A 21,094-nucleotide genomic window follows, 5' to 3' on the forward strand; every position below is an offset into this window, starting at 1 on the left:
TGAAGTCTGTTTTATCTGATATGAGGATGGCAACTTCAGTCTGTTTATGGGGTCCATTGGCTTGATAAACTTTAATACAACCTCTCACTTTGAAAAGTTGTTTTGATGGATCTTGGTTTTAGGTCCAGCTAGAGAGTCTATGCCATTTCATGGGAGAATTAAGTGCATTGATATTGAGAGTTTGGATAGAAAACTACTTACTAGTTGCTGCCATTTTAAAAAGCTTTCATTAGGGCCTTTGGCTTGATGGTTCTTGAGATATTTAGCTGGTATACTTTTTCGGTAGTGGCATTTATTTGTCCGTACCTATGTTTGTGTTGTTTTTCAATGTGTAGAACACCTTTGAAAATTTTCTTTAATGCTGGTTTGGTTGCTACATTATGTTGCAAGTTTTCATTAGAATGTAAGTTTTTGATTGTTCCCACAGTTATGAATGTGAGCTCAGCTGGTTACAATATTCTTGGTTGGTAGTTACTTGTCTTAAGGGCATGACATATATCCTTCAAACTTTTCTTGTTTGCATAGTCTCTGCTGAGAAATCTGTGGTTATTCTGATAGGTTTTACTTCGTAGGTGATTGTTCTCTTCTCCCTGGCTGCTTTTAGGATCTTTCTTTGGTCTCTATTGATCATGTATGGATTATAATATGGTGGTGGGATGTCTTTTGGGGGTCAGGTCTGTTTGAAGTTCTAAAAGCTTCTAGTATCTGGATGGGCATGCCCTTCTGGATATTTGGGAAGTTCTCTTAAGTATATTTCAATCCCATTGATCTCTTTCTGCAGGCCTACTTCAATACCAATTAGCCTTAAATTAGGCTTCCTAATTGTATCGTGGACCTCCTGAAGCATTCTCTAATTGCTCATTTTATTTGATGCCTTTCATCTCCTGTTTTAGACCATGTATTGACTTCTTTAACTCCTTGATTTTCATTTGATTGGTTAGCTGAAGACGTTAATACTCTGTTCGGTCACCTTTTTGTTTGTGGATTCTATGAATTTAAGAAGTAAAAATAACAACAAAAAAGGCAAACAAAAATGATGGGGGGAGATTGAACACAATTGAGAGTTCTTAGACAAGATGTATAAGGATTAAGAACCAACAGATTAAAAAGCAGGTGACTGTATCAATATAAATACTATTTGTATTTTGTCTGTGCCTAGTGTTGTGACTATGTCTCTAGGACCACAATGACAGAAGGAAAGCGAGGGTGGGAAGGAAGGAAAGAATCATAACATTAAGAAAAAAAAAGGTGGATGTAAAATGGCAAAAAATAAGAATACATAAAAATGCAAATGAAAAGGGTAGAAAAAAAGGGAAAAAATAAATAAAAGGATATGCTTCATGGTTTTTTTTGGGAGGGGGGTTGGGGGACAGGAATGGAAACTTATGTCTCCACTAACTTTGGGATCCAAACCCTTCAAAAAGTCTTTTTCTCTTGCAATTTGGCTTTGCAGTTTTTCTGATCAGTTTGCTTGATTGGGCAGAAAACAAAGAAACAGGTACAGTCAGGAGTGGCTTTGTCTACCAGGTCTTTGGCCCCACCCAGGTGGACAAACTTCTGCTAGGGTCGGGGGCAGACAACCGGCTTAGTTTCCTCTGGGAAACCCTTTGCCCTTTTGTATGATGGCACTGCCAGCACCACTTCGCAGGCTCCAGATGGTTTGGGGTCTTTGTCAGCTGTCAAGATGGCGGCTACTCTTGGCTGATAGAGAGGGGATTTCTTCCCAATGCTGTTCAATGAAGCTGACAAGTCTGAGCCACAGCTGATTGATGGCCCTAGGCTTGTGTAGGCTCTGTCAGATTCTGTCTGGAGCCAGCAAGTCTGCTCTGCTGAAAAGCTCTGTGTGTTAAGGATCTGAAGGGAGGCTTTGTCTCTGTGGCAGCTCTGCATGGCTGGTGCCAATTCCATACTGTTTTCCTACAACTGTTTTCTGTCTCTTTTGCTGATATCTCTGCGGTGCTAAAGCTTTCTTAGGATCTATCTTTGGGTATGAACTTTCCCTTATGATGCCAGAACTGGAATCTTGGTGAGAGCTCAGAAAGGCTCACATTGAACCGCCACCATCTTCTGCCCATCTCTAGAGTTCATTTCTTTAGATCCATACTTTTTGACTCATGTACATCAGTTTGTGTTATTGTTTCATGAATATGACTTTTCAAATGTAGTAATATGGATATTATATTCATCCCTACACATGAAATAATGCATCTTAAATAAACTAAAATTTATGTCAAGAATAGAAAATTTTCCTCTCAGTGTTTGAAAGCTTTTATTCTTTTATGTTTAATTTCCCATCAAAATTTCCTTTAATGTCAGTGCCTTAAGGAAGTGAATATTACATGGTTGTTTCTCTTAAATTAATAAAATTAAAGTAGATCTATTCTAGAACCTCATGTAAATATATATTGCTTTCTTTTGAACAATGCTTGAAACATATGAGCACAAGTTTCATTTTTATCACAATAAAATACTCAAAGAATAACAGGTAAAGTATCACTAACTTCTGACACTGTTTACTCCATGAAAAATAAAATTAAACACACAGGACAAATGAACATCAAACTTCCTTTCCTAAACAAGGATCAAATTTGTTCTCAAAAAATGCTGGGGTTTTCTTGCTCTTTCCCTGTGTGCTTAACAATATGATTCACTTACAGTTTCAAAGTATGTACTAAGCAATGACATCATCAAAAGAAGTGAAAAGTAGAATATCCAGGGCCAAAGTTCCTTTATTTTCTAATACTCTATTGGATTTGAGCAAATTGTTGGATAATGTCCATTCTTTCAGATATACCGCTTGTACATTCAGTTGCCATCCTTGGATTATCCACTGATATCACAGAAATCCTTTTTTGTTTGTTTCAGTTTATCGTCTTTGGCTGAAAAATGTGCAGATGGATTATGTACCTGAGCTCCTCAGCATAAGGCTAGGGCTGTACCGTTTGGGCCTTCCAGTTTTCTGGTGCATAATGGGATAAGATTCTCAGGGATTGGCTTTGATACATGAGCTTCATATTTCAATGTATTGCATATCTAGGATATCAGTAGTAAGATACTATGTCCAGGTCATTGTGCAAACTTTTAAAGTGAAAATGGGAATGCCACCAAGTGATCTTAAACAGTATGGCCCATTGTAATACACGGAACTACTCAATTTAGGAAATGACTACTGAAATGACAATGTGAATTAAATTGTAAGTTATTCACTAGTGGATCCTGTTAGCATTTTTATGTAAGTTTCTTATGAGAGTTTTTGTGATGACTTAGTATTTTCATTGGAAGAAGACCAATATAAATCAAATATATACCAGAAAATACATCACCAGTAATTTTAACATGCATTTCCAATTTGAGTATATTGAATTAAGTAAGAAAATATGTATGGAAAGTAGAAAACTAAAGTAATGAGTGGTATTGTGAATAAATACAGAAAGTAGACATCACAAAAGGAATGTGTAGTATGGTGAGTGTGTAGTAAGGTGAATTGATAAGTATTGGACTGTGAGTTTGTATTAGTCCTACATATGTACAAACTCAGAGCAATGGAATAAAGGGAAGAGAAATACAATATTAACCTCATTGATCAAATCATCATAATAGTTTGAAAATACCTTAATCTTCCACAACCTCTGAAGGGCTTTAAAATTTTCAAGGTCTATTCCAATTATAAGTAAATTTTGTGCATGAATGCACACAATTAACAATTTGTTCTTAATATGATGGCAGGTTTAGGTGACATATATCCATTTTACTGACCGTAGTAGCTTTGGAATTTATTTTATGCACAGATGGAATTGAGGAGAAGCTGGAATTATTCCTCACATACACTTTTGCACAGGATAAGTATGCTGGCTGCACAGGATAAGTATGCTGGCTAGAATGAATATGTAAAGAGTATAAATCATTTTTATTTTCATTTGATATTCCTAATGTTTACTTGTAAATTGCATCATACTCCACAATAAACTTACTCTCATGTTGGATTTCTTACCTTCCCACATGAATCACAAGAACCACAGAATGATATTGCGACATTGAAAATGTATTTTGCAATTTTAGATTACTGATAAAACTCTCAAAGTAAAACACCATCTTCCTAGTAATCATACCTCCCTGTGATAACTATGAGTCAAATGTTGAATCAGACATTGTCTTCTGTATAGACAGAAAAAGTTAATAAAGGGCCTACGAATCTAGGAACGCAGATGTGAACCTTTAGGAGACTAAACTATTAATGTTTTCATTATATTTTCTTATTTTTATTCCTTTGTCTCATAATTGTTAGTCAACATTAAAATTGTGCATTCATCAGCATATTTTTTGTGTGATTAGAAAATTGCAATAATTTGCATGTGCAATCATTTTCTTTTCTAATTTTGTTTTATAGTTGGGATAATGTATAGAGGGTTTATAGTTACAATTATCATGTAGTAGGTGAATTACATGTCACACATTGTTACCCCTTCTCATAATTTTGTCCCAGTTTTTATCCCAGCACTGTCCAATTATTTTGTTTCCCCCTTTGCTTTCCTATTTCAAATAAACATATACACAAGTTAAAGGTAACAAAGAAACAGTAACCCCATGAGATTAACCATGATGGCAAAAAGAGAAAGAAATAACATTGTACATAAGAACACTATTGTTTAACAATCATTTTCTCTATGTTTCACCTAATGATATTCAAAGGCTGCAATAGTGTGTTTACATTAATCATTACTATTTCAGCACTGCCTAAAGTTTTCTTTAACTGACTTGTGCACCTCCAATATTACTTACTTATAATTAATTACATAGTGTATACTGTATGCAACTTTATACTACTGTTTGTTACTGAATAGTGATGTGATTTTTTTTTCAGCGTTCTTCTTTGGCTTCCATCAGGATCAAGAATAGTTTACACATACATATTTACTTACATGTATATTCATATTTATATATATTATTTTAACTATTTTGGTATTTCTTATATGGAAATTTTTCCCATTAAATTGCACCTATTTCCCTGCCATTCCTTGCGATGGTAATTGTCACTTTTCTCCACCACGTGTGAATCGCACGTAGAAATGGAATGCTAGTCACTGTTCTTTTTAATATGTATGTATAATCAGTTTTGATTATAACTGATTTCCTGTAAATGTTTCCTGTAAACATTTCGTGGAATGTTTTGCACTGCATCTTCTACTTGAGAAACAGTCTGAAGTCAGATTCTCTTCTGAAGTTCAAATCCTGCTGGCTCTGTATAGTTTCAGTTCTCAAGGAGATCAGCCATTGTGTCCTGCATTATTGGAGGCTTGCACTACTTTTGTGGTTGTGAATTGAGCAAATACTCAATTTCTGATTCATTCATTTGAACCACCAAAGTAATATATTACAAAGGATAGACAGTAGAAATGATCTATCTATCATCTATAGTTAATATATAAAATCAATGTATGTGTGTGTTGCACCATCATATATATACTCCATATATTTGAAGTTCTAAATGTTTGTAACTTTACAAACTATTACTACCTGCACAATTAAAAAAGGCAATTATTTTGGTGCAACATTGCTAAGGATGCCTTTTCAGCAAATTACCATGGTTTTGGGTTTTTTTTCAAAATTCTTTCAGTATATATAGGGTCATTGGAATTTAAGCCTATCTATTGAACTCCTAGATGATAAAATTTAATAAATGAACCTAATTCCTAAAGGTACAAAATAATTTCTTCTTTGCCATTTGGAGCATCAGATGTTAAATTTATCAATTTAGTAACTGTCAAGAGTTCCATTCAAAGTTAGTATATGAATAGTTCCTTTTTTCTTTTTTATTAAAAGATTTTATTTATTTTTTTCCAGTCCTGGGCTTGAGCTCAGGGCCTGAGCACTGTCTTTGGACTTTCTCAAGGCTAGAGCTCTACCACTTGAGCCTCAGCACCACTTCCGGCTTTTTTTTTCTATGTATGTGGTACCAAGGAATCGAACCCGGTCTTCATGCATGCTAGGCAAGCACTTTAACCACTAGGCCAAACTCCTGGCCCCATTAAAAGATTTTATTAACATTGACTTTTAATTGTATTTCATTGTTGGGATAATGTACAGGGGTTACAGTTGATTCAATATTTTGTGGGTACATGATTTCTTGAATCTTGATACATTTTTTCATATTTTATCTGCTTTTCCTCCCCCTCCCACTCCCTGTCATCTTATTTTTCCCCCTCTCTTCCCCTTTTCAAATGAATCCATAAATGTGGATTCAGATATAGTAGCCCCATGAGATTAAACATAAGTGGAAAAAAAGAGAAAGAGAATAGACATACCCTTACATAATACATTAAGACCAGAATCTCTTTTACCATTAATCTAGAGTTCACTTCATTTTGTTTCATCCCGTATGACTTCATGTACAATCTGTTAGGAGAATCCTATATGTGGACTAATTATTACAAATGTCTTTGCTCCTTTGGACTGGCTTACTTCTATTGATACAGTTTTTTCCAAGACTTTTCATTTTCCTATGAATGGGTCAATGTCTGATGCCATTAAGAATTCCATTGTGCACAAGTATCAAATTTTCTTGATCCAATCAATTACTGAGGGACAACTGGGTTGCTTCCATAGTTTACCTAAGGTATATTATAAATCAATGAAGATAATTATGTTAATGGCTAAAATATGACCTTGTTTCTGGATATTGGGTAAATCCCAAGGAGTGGGATTGCTGAGTCATAGGGGAGCTCTATGTTTAATCTTTTGAGGAATCACCACCCTGCTTTCCATAGTGGTTGAACAAGTTTACACTCCCACATGTAGTAGTGTTCGCTCCTGGCCTTCATGTATTGCTAGTAGATTTCTTGGTCATGGCCATTCTAACTGGAGTGAGGTTAAATCTTTAAGTTGTTTTGAGCTGGAATCTTTAAGTGATTTGTGATCTTTGGGTCTTTTCAATTGGTCTTCAGACCTATTCTTTTGCCAGTCCAATGCTTTTTTTTTATTATTATAGCTGTCTAATAAGAGTCTTAGGTTTGGTATTGTTATTTCTTCAGGCTGTACTTTCTACTAAGGATTGTTTTTATTATTTGGGATCTTTTATTACTAATATGAATTTTTGGATTGCTTACTCTATTTCATTAAAGAATAACACTATGGTTTTAAACCTTTATTCCAACAAATTTGAGAGACTACAAAAGATAGACAAATTTCCAGCAAATATTGACTTACCCAAATTGAGTCAAGAAGACCTAAACCTATGAAACAAATGCATTTCAAGTAATAAAATAGAAATGGGAATAAGAGATCTCCCATCCAAGAAAAGCCCATATCTTGATAGATTCACAGTTGAATCTATAAGGGCTTCAAAGCAGAGCTCACAACCAATACTCCTCAAACTCTTCAATGTAATTGAAAGTGAAGGCTCTTTGTCAAACTCATTTTATGAAGCCAGCATAACCCTCATCCCAAAACCAGACAGAGACAATTCAAAGAAAGAAACCTATTTCTTTCATGAACATTGATGTGAAACTGCTCAATAAAATAATAATCATCTCCAACATTTCATCAAAAAATTTCTACACTATGTGCAAACATGTTTCATTATGGGGATGTAAAGCTGGTTCAGTATTTGCAAGTTAAGTAATTTAATTGACAGGAGCAAGAACAAGAATGACATGAACATCTCAACAGGTGCAGCAAAGGCATTTGCCTTTTGCTAGAAAGCTCTAAAGAAAGTAAGAATCCACAGAAGTTTTCTTAGTATAATACAATGTGTGGATATCCTTAGTATAATAAAGGGTGTGTATATCAAACCTATGGGTAGTATTATTCTAGATGGCGAGCTGCTAAAGCCATTGAAATCAGGAATGAGACAAAAATGCCCTCTTTGCTTAGTATTGACCACTCCTCTTTAACATAGGAATATAATACTTAGCCACAGCACCAAGGCAAGAAGCAAAGGAGGTGATACTTTTTCTCAATGCAGATGACATAATTCTTAAAGAATGCTGTAGAATCCACTTCCAAGTTACTTGAGCTGATTCAAAATTTTGGCAAAGTAACAGGCCATAAAATTAACTCTCAGGGCCAGGTCCTAGTGTTACAGTGCTTGCCTAGCATGCACAAAGACCCATGTTTGATTCCTCAGCACCACATACATAGAAAAAACAAGCTGGAAGTGGTGCTGTGGCTCAAGGGTAGAGCTTTAGCCTGGAGAAAACTCCAAGGAAAGTGCTCAGGTCCTGATTTCAAACCCCATAAGTGGCAAAAAAAAAGTTAACTCTCAAAATGCCAATGAGAAAAGAGAGGCGGAAATCAGGAAAGCAAATCCTTTTGCAATAGCCTCAAAGAAAATACAGTACTTAAAAATTATCTTATTTAAGCATGTAAAGGAGTTCTATCATGAAAACTTTAAGTACCTGAAAAAGAAAATCAAAGTAGAACTAGGGAAATCAAAAAATTTCCCATTCTAATAGAATGGAAGAATTCCAATTGTGTATAAAAATTGCTCCAATGGAAATATTAATGTTGTGAAAATGACAATCCTGGGGATCAGAGGAAGATGGTGGCAGTTCACGGTGGGTCTTGCTAAGCTCTCAGCAAGATACTACCTTTATCATTGTAGCAGAAAGTTAACAGTTAAAGAACGATTGTACAAAGCTGTAATAGCACGGAGATCTCAGTAAAGGAAAAAATCAGGCTGCCTGTACACCTTTGGTGGTGGCAGAGGCTGCCATTGCCCAGAACATCTGTGAAAAGACAAAGGCATCAGAATCTGAGCACTCACTGCCTCACAGACCTCCCAGCTATACACAGACTCAGAAAACAAAGGAGAATTCTGAGTATCACACTAAAGACATCTTCACTCCTGTTTGCAGAATGGCATAGGGAAGGTAGCCCCTCTTCAACTAGATGACAGCAGCACCATCTTGGCTATTCGCCAAGTCTCAGGTAGGCTAACTACCAGACAACTGGAAACTGAGAAGTGTCGTGGGCAGCACAATCTCGCAAAAGGGTAAAGGTTTTCCCAGAGTCCGCTTAGCTAGGTAATCGCTTCCCTACCCTGTAGGAAGTAGCTCCTCCAGGGGCAGGGCTGCTCTCCTCTCTTGGCAAGCGTAGGCAGAGTTGGATCCACCCTGGAGCTCCCTGCTGAACTGGCTAAAACAACAGTATCCACAGATAGATCAGAGTGAGTTCTTAACCTCACCAATGCCACCGATAGAATACAACTCCATTCTCATTCAAAACATATCAAAAACAGTACACTTTCTCCTGCAGGACACATAAAGCTCATCACCCAGCCAGTAAATAAATCTGGGTGAGCAGTCACAGAGGCACCAAGTCTATAAGGCAGAACTTTTTCTGCCAAACAAGGAAACTGATGGGAAAAAAGAACTGAGCCAAATCATAGGATAAAAGGGCTTCTTGAAGCATCTGGATCCCAAATTCAGTGGAAACATGTTATGCTCAAAAAACTGAAGAATTCTTATTTCTAATCATACTTTTTCAAATTTTTTTATTGTAATTAGTAAAAGGGTTACATGATATTTGGCAGATAGAAGGTGCATTAATTCACATACATTGATACCCTTTCACCTGTCTTGGTACCCGTTTCCCTCCCCCCCCCACACCCCCCACCCATCTTGGTTTTCCCCCCTTCCCTATCAAATTTCAAATATCCAAATACAAATAAATTCAATATATCAGATAAGAAAGTGAGATACTATACCAATATGAGATAACCAAGGGACAGCAAAGGAGATGAGAGACAACATAGTACATTAAGGACAACAATCATTCATTATATGGCTTTTGTTTCAGTATCCTGGAGGTCCTTTCAAAGACAAGCAGACAAGAGACAGACAAGACAGTGAGTGCTCTTCCCAATCGGGAGGCAACAAACCTTTCATGCTCCTGGGGGTCCCGGTGGGGTTCCTGGGGATCCCAGATGAGTCCCCAGATGTTGTGCCTAGAGGAGGGGTCCACCAATGAAGACCACCAAGATCGAGGAGTCCAAAATGCAACAGCAAAGTTTATTACAGGATACATGCCAGGCATAGAACCCCTCCACAGACACTCGGCACAGCAAAGCTGGGAGTAGTTCCTATTCAGGGTTTACACAATCTTTTTAAAGGCAAAAACCACAAATAGCTGCCAGAGCAAACAGGAACAGGGGTTTGCTTGCCTGGCTGTTCTTTCCTATTTTTGTTCTTTTCTGCCTCCTTGTGAAACTTTTTAGCCTGCATCTTATAAAGCTGACTGTTTAATAATCATATAAGGCTGGGCAGGACACAGGGACGTGCCCAATGAGCAGTGAGCCCGAACTTTCCCAATTCCACAGTGACCCTCCAGCTGCATGAAATTGGTTTTCCAGATGACTGGGAATCCTAGGTTCCAGTATTGGCCTTTCTCCACCAGTGACCTCTATAATTGGAAAACCCAGAGTGCTCATTTTTCTGATAACCCTAAAGATCTGAGCTCTCTTCTAGACAGTTTTCTGTTCATTCACTATCACACCTGGGATGATTGTCAGCAGCTCCTCCACCATGGAGGAGAGGAAAAGGATCTAAGTGGAGGCCAGAAAACTGGTCCCTGGTGATGAGGGGCATCCCACTGTTAATCCAGATTTGATTAATGATACTTTTCCCTTAACTAGACCTCCCCAGGATAAATGGGACTACAATACAACAGAAGGTAGGGGAAGGCTATGGGTGTATTGCCAGTGACTAATGGTGGGTCTCCGGGCTGCTGCTCACAAGTCCAGTAATTTGGCTAAGGTGTATTCAGTTTTTCAAGGTAAAACAGAAACTCCCTCTGAGTATTTAGAGAGAATAATGGAAGCCTTTGAACAGTTCACCCCAATGGACCCTGAGGCCCCTGAGAATCAGGCAGCTGTGGTCATATCCTTTGTGACCATATCCAGGTGACTCCACATATTAAGAGGAAGCTACAGAAATTAGAGGACCTAGGCAGAAAAAGTATCCAAGATTTACTCAGGATTGCTCAGAGAGTCTTTAATAATAGGGATGCCCCAGCAGAGAAACAGCTGAGAGCAACGGAGAGAATGACTAAAGTACTGGCTGCTGTAGTTCAACAAGGAAGACCACCACAAAGAAGTTCATGTAGCCCACAACCTCTGAGGCCCCCAGGTTGAGATTTACAGGTCGGACCAGTGGCAACAAAAACCTTCCGTGTTAGTCACTCATGATGTGGAAAAAGGGGAGATGGGGTTCAGATTCCCTCCCTGAACCTAGGGTATCTCTGCAGGTGGAAGGGATTCCTGTCCAGTTTTAAGTGGGCACAGGTGCTCAGCATTCCATTTTTAATAAGCTTGACTCTGTGGCGGCCTGATGGCCTTCCTGCCTCCAAATGATTGCGGCCATGGCACTGATGGTAAAGGATGCAAATAAGTTGACCCTGGGGCAGGAGTTACAGGTCACAACACCTCATGCTATCAAGGGCATTCTCAAACAGCCCCCAGACCGATGGCTCAGTAACACCAGACTCACTCATTATCAGGGGCTATTGTTAAACCCTCTCAAGATTCTCTTCCAGCCTCCAATTGCCCTTAACCTGGCCTTGCTACTGCCCGATCAAGACCTGGAAGCCCCACTTCATGACTGTGGTGAGGTTTTGGCCCAAGTGCATGGAGTAAGAGAGGATTTGCCAGTTGAGCCTCTGCCAGATGCGGAGATTGTCTGGTTCACCAATGGAAGCAGCTTTATGCACCAAGGCCAGAGATATGCGGGGGCTGCAGTAGTCTCAGAGACTGAAGTAATCTGGGCTGAGTCTCTGCCTGAAGGAATGTCAACACAAAGAGCAGAACTGGTGGCTTTAACCCAACCTCTAAGACTGAGAAAGGATAAAAGACTGACAATTTATACAGTATGCCTTAGCCACCACCCACATACATGGGGGAAATATACAGAGAGAGGGGCTTCCTCACAGCAGAAGGAAAGACTATCTTGTGCCCAGGAGTAATCATCTGGCTGACCAGACTTGCCGGGAGGTGGCCTTATCTCCAACCTCAGTTCTAGCCCTCCAGCTCCCAGACCCAGGACCCAGAGACTTACCACCAATCCCAGGGTATACAGAGAAAGACTTGCAATGGATTGAGAAACTACTTATGGCACAGCTCCTCAATGGATGGTAGAGAGATTAAGGAAGCAGCCATCAAAATCTATTAGATTATTTTAAATTGCAGAGTATGTCAGCTAAACAATGCAGGGAGAATCAGCAAAATCAAGGGCCTAGGCAGCAAGGGGACAAGCCAGGAGCCTATTGGGAGGTTGACTTTACTGAAGTAAAATCAGGGAAGTATGGATATAAGTATTCGCTAATTTTTGTAGATACCTTCTCAGGATGGGTTGAGGCCTTCCCCACAAAAGGGGAAACTGCACAGATAGTGGCCAAGAAGATACTTGAGGATATCTTACCCAGGTATGGCTTTCCAGTAATAATAGGTTTGGACAATGGACCTGCATTTGTCTCAAAAGTAAGTCAGGGGTTGGCTTCCATACTTAGGGCAGATTGGAAATTACATCATGCCTACAGACCCCAAAGTTCAGGACAGGTAGAGAGAATAAATAGAATGTAAAAAGAGACGCTAACTAAATTAACCATGGAGACTGGCGCAAACTGGTTAGCTCTTCTCCACTATGCTCTGTTTAGGGTTTGAAACTCCCCTTTTAAACTAGGACTTACCCCCTATGAAATAATGTTTGGTAAACCTCCCCTATACCCAATCTTAAAAAAAATCTTGTTATAAAAGTAAAGGATGGTGATTTTGAACTTTTGTTTTCACCCCAAGCCCTGCAAAGGGCTCACCAAAAACTCTGGCCCAAGCTGAGGGACCTGTACAAGATGGAACCACCTCTGGTGCCGAATCGCTATAGACCGGGTGATTGGGTGATCATGAAACACCAAGAAAATCTAGAGCCACGGTGGAAAGGTCCCTTTCTGGTCATCCTGACAACACCCACTGCCCTCAAGCTTCTTGGATCCATTACACCCCCGCCAAGCCAATGGACCCATTTCCAGACCTCATGGAACCCTTGTCCAAAACAACTTGGAAGATCAAGCGAACCAAAAGTAGCCTGCTAAAAATTAAGTTGCACCACCAAAACCAATAATAGTTCCTAGTGTAGGTGGGAACAACAGGTATGGGCAGTATCTGGACAGAGACTCTGTGTGAGCAAATACTCATAGCTGTGCACTTAATTTTTCCCCTTGGTTGACAACCCTATTTTCTGCTTTAGCTGGGACCTTATGACCTTGTGTGATTATGCAGAGATAGATCCAAGATTGGCTCTAACAGTATCATGGGAAAGAGGGGAATGTTGTACCAAGATTGTCCCATGTTCTGGGAATGACCCCCTCCCCCCACCTTGCTCAGAGCCCATATACTAACTAGCCCATACTTGAACCCCAACAGCCCAATGCTCAGTGGTTAGACACCTGAGCTCTGACCAATCTTGAAGCAACCAGTGGTTCAAAGTTACCAAACAGCCAACTAGGTGATTTTAACAAATCCCCTTAAAACTTGTTGTATAAAAGCTGTGTAAAACGTTTGTTAGGGACCTCTTAGTTTTGTCTGCTATGGGTATGCAGGGGTCTGCAAGTTCTTACTCGTAATAAATGACCCTTTCTTTTCACTTTGACTATGGCCTCTGGTTGTTCTTTCGGGGTCCTAGGAATTAGGGTACAACACTCCCATAGTGAGGCATTAAAGGCTTGCAGAATTTCTCTCTCTTCTCTCCCCAACATGCAGGCTTAGATGGCCACCACAACAGGGTAAAAAGTTAAGGGCAGCTTGGTAACTTTACAAACTTCTTTTTTGTGAGCTGTTTGGAAAACATTGGTCCAGCTATCTGGATCCCAAACAGCCCTGAAGTCAATCCATGGGCACAAATACTCCATTTTCCATATTAGACTAGTTTCTTTTTCTGTTATCTTCATCCACCTACTCCAAAGCAAGGCAACAAGTGCTCATGACTGAGGCTCTCCTGGAAAGTTGCCCATGGAGGAACTTACCTGCACTAGGTCGTCCATCTGCCAGAGATGTTGAAACCCCACATTGGGCACTTGTAGGGCTAGCTCTCTGGCAGGAGGTAAGCATGAACCACGCACACACAACACACACACCGGGAGGACAAGCTTGAGCAGGTCTCTCATTTATTGTTTCATAGATCAGGAATTATATAGTCCCAGAATCCCGACCTCCTGAGTCTCTCCTGGCAAATTACCTAGCAGGGAGTTGGTGTAAGGCACTTGAAGCAGGTACCAATTGGTCCTTTGCAGGAGTTCAGGGAGTGTGGGCAGCTCATGGCTGGCAAGCTAAGCAGACGTGCCTATGAGCTTCATCTCCAAGAGCAGGAAATGTGCTTATACTGCTACTCTAGCTGACTCAGACTTATCTGACCAGCTCTACCCACAGGGATGTCCATTGTAACCTTGAAAATGATGACTCCCATCTTGAGGTATCGTAATGGCACTTCATCTTTCCCATGAAACCTTCCAAGGCAGTGGCAACCAAGCATGGTTCCATCTGACCCACTCAAAATCTGACAAGCATTGAAGGATTAACAGCACACCCAACCTTGACCTTTATGCCTCAGGGAAGTATCTCTACCCTTAATTACTAGGTTAGCTAAATGGTCAAGCTGTGAATAAACGCTAGGAGCCCCTCCTACCAACACATGTATCCATTAAAGGGGCTCACCTAGCTGAGTAATTGCTGCAGAAAGCAGGTTAGAGCCGGGGAGAATCGAGAGACAGAGGGAGCATTGGGGATTATAACAAGCCAATTGTGCTGTATTTAAGGCTATCTGAATCTTAGTAAATATCAATTGATGTGATGGAGTCATGGTAATAACAACCGTATGGAGCCTTATCCTTTCAAGAAGGAATTCTCTAGGCAAGTGAAGCCAACGTCTCAACCAATTGAGCTCACCTAACAATTTCTGTAATTCTACCAAATTGTAGGACGATTGAAAGGATAATTTGGGTTTGAGAAGACTGGCCAGGTCCAGTCTAAGTTCAGCCTTCAGAATCTTAAAGGGGAGCAAGTTCTGGAATTTGTCATTAGTTGTATGCAATCCTCCTTTCTGTAAAAGAGTCTGGAGTTCATTATAGGCAGAGCTTAATGTCTCATTGTCAGTCACCCCAATAATAATATCATCCATGTATACATATATAGTTATATCTGATCTCCTCCAAAGGGGTTGCAAAATTTGTGAAAGATAATGTTGACAAAAGGCTGGGCTATTTGCCATGCCTTGAAGCAACACCTCCCACTCATATCTTTTATCTGGCCCCTGGAAATTTATTGAGGGAATGGAGAAGGCGAATTTTTCACAATCCTGGGATCTATAGGAATAGAAAAGAAGCAATCCTTGATATCAGTCACAATGAAGGTCTAATCTTGAAGGATGGAGGGGATTCAAGGTAACCCACACAAGGGGCTACCAACATGAACCATCCACTCATTAATCTTTCTTAGGTTCTGTAATATTCTCCATTTCCCTGAGGATGTCTGTATGACAAACACAGGACTAGTCCAGGGGCTTAGAGAGGACCTGATATACCCTAGAGTCAGCTGTTCTGATACTATCTCTCTTAGTTTTTTTAATTTATATAAAGTAAGTGGCCACTGTTCTATCCAAACTAAAGGGCCCAGAAGCCATTGGATGGGGGGGAGGGGGGGAGAGGGGGAGGATGATAGGAACAGTGGCCTGTAGGTTTGGGGATGAGGCCTTACATGGGTGCAGGAGTATTCTGCCTTGCAGCCTCCAAATGTGGGTCCCCCATGTAGTTACTAAGATGGCCTGATAGACTGAATTGCTGTTGATCCTCTTGCTCTAGGGTATCATTATTTATCCTTTTATGGTCTGTAGTGATGGATGATTCTGCCCCTTCCAAAGTACCCAGACATCACTAGGGGCACACCTCCCCTCCCTCCCCCCCATCCAATGGATATGAAGATATCCATTTTTGGCCTAATCCCTGGGACTACTGGCAGGGTCCAGTGAGCCCTGGGTGGATATCTAGATGAGATGCCTCCATTAGGTGACGGGGCTGGAGGGTGCCCTGTCATTAGTTTAAAGGCTTTCTCTTCATATCAAATTTAGATTTACAATTTCTTTGCCAATGGAATACCTGCATCATGAGGGGTGTTTTAAGTGGAGTTTGGCCTTTGGTCTGGCTTGAAAGACATCCCTGTGGGGGATCAGGTCTTATCTGACCCCTATGGTAATCTCTTTTGCTGGACACACCCATAACAGACTCCTCTTCTAACTCCATTGAAAGAGGTAAGGGTGGTAGTAAATGCCTAGGCAAGTGAAGTTGTTTGGTCTTGTAGGGTCGCAATTAGTGTCTGTGGCTGGTGGGCTTGAGAGCCTACATCCTTAGAAGCAACTATCCACCTGTCCTTATATCTGTCTTTTATTCCTGTACAGGCCAGTTTATGGTCTGTGGTCAGACATCCCAGACCAGCATCTTGACAGACTAATCTCACAAGGGTCCTGGGGGGAACTTTCTTTGGAGGCTCCAATCTAATCTTTCCATAAAAGTGCCAAGATCCTCAGTAGCCTTCTGAGTGATTCCTGCTATTGGAGGCTCTGAGGGACTTCTTCATTTTTTTTCTAAACAGCCAGCCCCAAAGCCCACACCTGTTTTTGGTAAAAGGCAAGGATAGAAGCCTGCTGGAGGCCTGTGTAAAATGGATCATTGGATCCTGATAGCATCCCATAAGTCACAGGGTCCAGGGGATTAATAGCTTGGTTCCTCTCAGCCTGAGCTTAGCATTCCTCATTAAAAAAGGCACACCATTTGAGATTCAGGGGGCCAGGGAGCATAGCCTTGGTTAAATTTTTCCAGTCTTGAGTGGTGCACTACTAGTGAGCCAGGCCTTGTAGGATGGTCTCAGTCCAGGGCAAATTGGGCCTATCCTCGGAGACCACTTTCTTAAGCTCTTTTAAATCTTAGGCCTCCCAGGGATATCATAGGGCCAGTCTATGGCCCTCAGGGTTAGCATTTATGGGGAAAGCCATTCATGGCAGGGAGGAGTCACCACTGATTTTATAGAATGGCAGCTTAACCTGCTCTTCTGCTTTAACACATGGTAGGGAAGAGTTTTCACGGGAAGAGGGATGGTAATATGATGGAGGTAGCTCATTACACCAATTCAATTGTCTGCAGCGAGTTCTAGGGCAGAACACTTGGTGTAGGGCTCAGGGGCCTGGCCCCAGGAGCCAACAATCTCTCCTCAGACTGAGGCTTTAAAAACTTTTCCTCCTGATCAGCGGGAGGGCTAACTCGCCCAAACCCTGATCACTACTCAATAAAAGTTTTCCAGGCTGGGTTGTCCTTTAAGGACACCTTGGAGGCATCTCTGCTGTCCCTAGATGTCTCCTTAACTGAACCAGGATAGAAGCAGGCCTTGAGGACAGAGGAAGTCAGGTACATCCTGAGGGGAGGGTCCTCTCCCACATTAATCTCTCTTCTTCTCACCGTGTTCTATGTGGTTCCAAATGGTACAATTGAAAAGATTGGCCATTAACCAGGAAGTGGTGTGTGTTAAGGCCTCCCAGGCCTTTTCAGCCTGGAGATCCAAACCTTGTCTTTTAAGCATAAATCTCAATGCCTTGAGCACTGGGTCCTCATGCTTGGTATAAGATTGCCTCATCTTTTCAGGGAGACCCTGACCTTGTAACTCACTTGGCTCGACTCACCAATGGTTTTGATGAGCAGTCTTTGTCAACCCCAAGTTGGACACAAGATGGATTCAATACAAGATCTTAATGCAGAGAAAAATTGCCTCACCATTCAGAAATCAATAAATTAAGGCCCATAATGTATAACCTTATGGAATAAATTACAGGCAAATAAGGTGGAAAGTTCGAAATTCATGTCAAGGTAGTCAAACATTTGTGGACCTTGAGACATCAGAGTGATGAATGCAAGTGTGATTAAAGCATATCATACCATTCAGAAAACATGTAGAAAATGATTGTATATGCAAACAGTTGGAATTCTCAAATCACAGAGAAAAATATGCTGCCATTAATATCATTGTAATGTTGGCTAAGTGTAACTTGATTATGAGACAAAATAAATAAAAATACTGTTTCCTCCTAAGTTTTCACTGTTGTTCTCTTAAGTTCATAGACTTTTTCTGTCACAATGTGTGATTCAACAAGTGACTCATAGTATAAGGAATATGATTGCTTTGATCATGGCTTCGCAATAAGAGCTCTACCAATTATCTACATTTGACAAACTAGCTTTGACCTATCCAAATGTATCCTATGGGTCATGTGAACCACAGAAAATGAAAGATACCCCAAGTAAAAAGAAAGGCAATACACATCCAAGAATGGTATTCCTTAAACAAGTCACATAGGAATTTTAAACTTACTCCCTCAAGCAAATTCATGTTGGGCTGAAAACACTGTAAAGGTATGAAGTCAATGATGAAAATGAAGTTGTTTTTGAGGAAGATATAATTTACAAACACTAATAACACTAAATGTCAATAAAAATTATTTGTACTGCAGAATACCCAATTAAATTTTTCCATCATCAGTGTACTCAACCTGTTCACATACATATGTGAGGAAGAATTCTAGGTACTCCTCAATTTTTTCAGTTCATAAGATAAATTACAAAATTCTTATGGAACTGTGCGTAGGATATATTTTTAATTTTATGCATTTATAGAAAAATAAACTTATACTTGGAAGAGCCCATGAAATACTTTAATGGCCCCAAGGACTTTGGAATAGTTAAGATATTTGCAAATAGCTTTGATCATCAAAAAATGACAAACATTGTATGGGTTTTTGTCTTTAATCCATGATGAGTTGAACTCTTTCATGCGTCTGTGCATGTCTGTCAAACTAAAACACACTCTATGTTCAATACCTGTGGTTAAACATCCACAAAGATAATGCTGTGCCATTTTTGCTTTTATTGGGACAATTTAGAAATGAGTCTCAGAGTTAATTTTTCTACTCTGAAAGTGTACTTGATTCTCCTGTCTCAAACTCTGGAAAATATCAGATTATTTACTCAGTCCTTTGGCAGTGCTCAAAATTGCTTTCACAAACCAAACTCAATTCAAACTTACTATTGAAACTGGTCTTATAAGAGAAGATGAGATTTCTCCTAGCCTCAAGATTAAACACAGCCCATTCATCTAATACCATCTTTGATAGATCCATTTGAATGTAATGCCCATTTCAATCACTCTGTAATGTATGGTCTTCTATTGACGTTGTAATGAGAAAATCAGTTATTTGATGCTAGCCAGAAAGATTGAATTACTTTGAATTCTGTTCTCTTTGCCATTTCATCAACATATAAAATCACTTCATTCTCAGAGAGTTTTTAATTTTTCAACACAGAACAGAAAATGGAAAAAAAAATCAATTCTCCTCAGATTGCTTATGACACTTCCAGTGTAGACAATATGTGTCTCAAATATGGTGGCCGCTGTCTTAAAATCCATTTGCAACTGAATTGATTGATGTTGGGAACTGGAGTGTGAAGTCAGGTTGACCCATGAATCTGCATAAACTCAGTAAGATAACCACACAAAGATATGAGCTGTCTTGTATGGTGATGTGCTTAAGAACTTTTGAGCTACATTGTCTGTATTGTGAGCTCCCTGACCTTATTGATTTATTGCTTTATTGTTTTATGGCCATGTCTTTCTTAACTGATCTGAGATTTACTGCTTTATACCAATATAACCCCTGGCAGTTCCCTGGTTTCAAGAAAGTATAGAAGACTAGATTTAGAAATAAATGGTGCTACAGCCTTAAGTTCACAGCCTTTTTGGGCTACTGGCTTGGGCTGTAGTCCTCCTGACCGCATCTGTTTTCTTGTCTATTTCTTTTCCAAGTCTTCACGCCCTAAATCAGCAACCCTGGTTCACTACCGTCTGGCTCCATCAGATTAATGTTGGTAGTTTCAAGGCTGACCATAGGATAAAAAATCTCGAAATGTCAACAGATATACAATACAGAGTCTAAAATAAAATAAAAATTAATAAAATAAAAAGTGACGAGGGCTCTTGTTTGCTTTGAAAAGAAAGTTTATCACATTGAATAGAATAATGGCTCATTCAAAATTTCTAGCAAGGGCAATAGGTACTACTTCACTGATAACTTTATAAACTTGTAGGGTCATTAAGAGTTGCACAGTACTTTAATATTGTGTAATCTGAAAATACAGCCATTTTATATTGTAGAGCAAGATTTCATGTATGTGCTGAAAAGTGTACCCATAAATCTTACTGTCAAGTACAGAATTGTGAATACTCTCATTAGTTTTATGCTATTTTCCTTACATCATGAGTATTTTACACTTAAATGAATACCATGAAATGGGAAATGCATGTAAAATAAATCTGCAGGGAAACCATATTCTCTACTACACATTTAATTCATATATGTGTTCTTCAAGTGTTGGGGACCAACTGTGGGGTCAATGACCTTGGACCTGACCTTGGACCTACACAACTGTATACACAAGGAAGTAACTCTTATCAGGATAACTTTAAGCAATGTCAATCAGTTCTTATCAGGATGACTTTAAGCAATGCTAATCCTTTCTCATTTATCCTATATGTGACTTGTTTACTATTTTGTATGAATGTAGCCTCTGGCAGTTCCCTAGTTTTAAGAAGAGTATTTAAGGTCAGAACTTGAAATAAACTGGGCAGCAGCCTTTACCTGGGCTGAAGACCTCCCGAACTCCATCTGTTTGTCTCTCTTTTAATTTTTCCTAGTCCTTGCCCTTATTTCAGGAATCCCAATCTGCAAACCCTGGTTTGCTGCCGGCTGGCCCCGGCATTCAAGTGTAAATATTTTCACCTCAAAACTCTTGTGAAGCATTTTCCTAAAAATGTCAACAGGGTCGTCCATTGAAGTATTTGCAACTAACTTTATATTGTCATATTTCATTAATTATTTTTAGAATTGAGGAAAAACAATGGCTGAAGAAGGCTGTGGTTTTTATTAATCTAGGTTCATTTCCCATTTTCACTTTAAACATCCATGTAGTGAACAGGACATACGTGCCTCAATTCTGACATCCTAGCTATTCAGGATGCTGA

This window comes from Megascapheus bottae, chromosome Y, assembly GCF_031878675.1.
Source record: "Megascapheus bottae isolate mThoBot1 chromosome Y, mThoBot2.hap1, whole genome shotgun sequence".
NCBI lineage: Eukaryota > Metazoa > Chordata > Mammalia > Rodentia > Geomyidae > Megascapheus > Megascapheus bottae.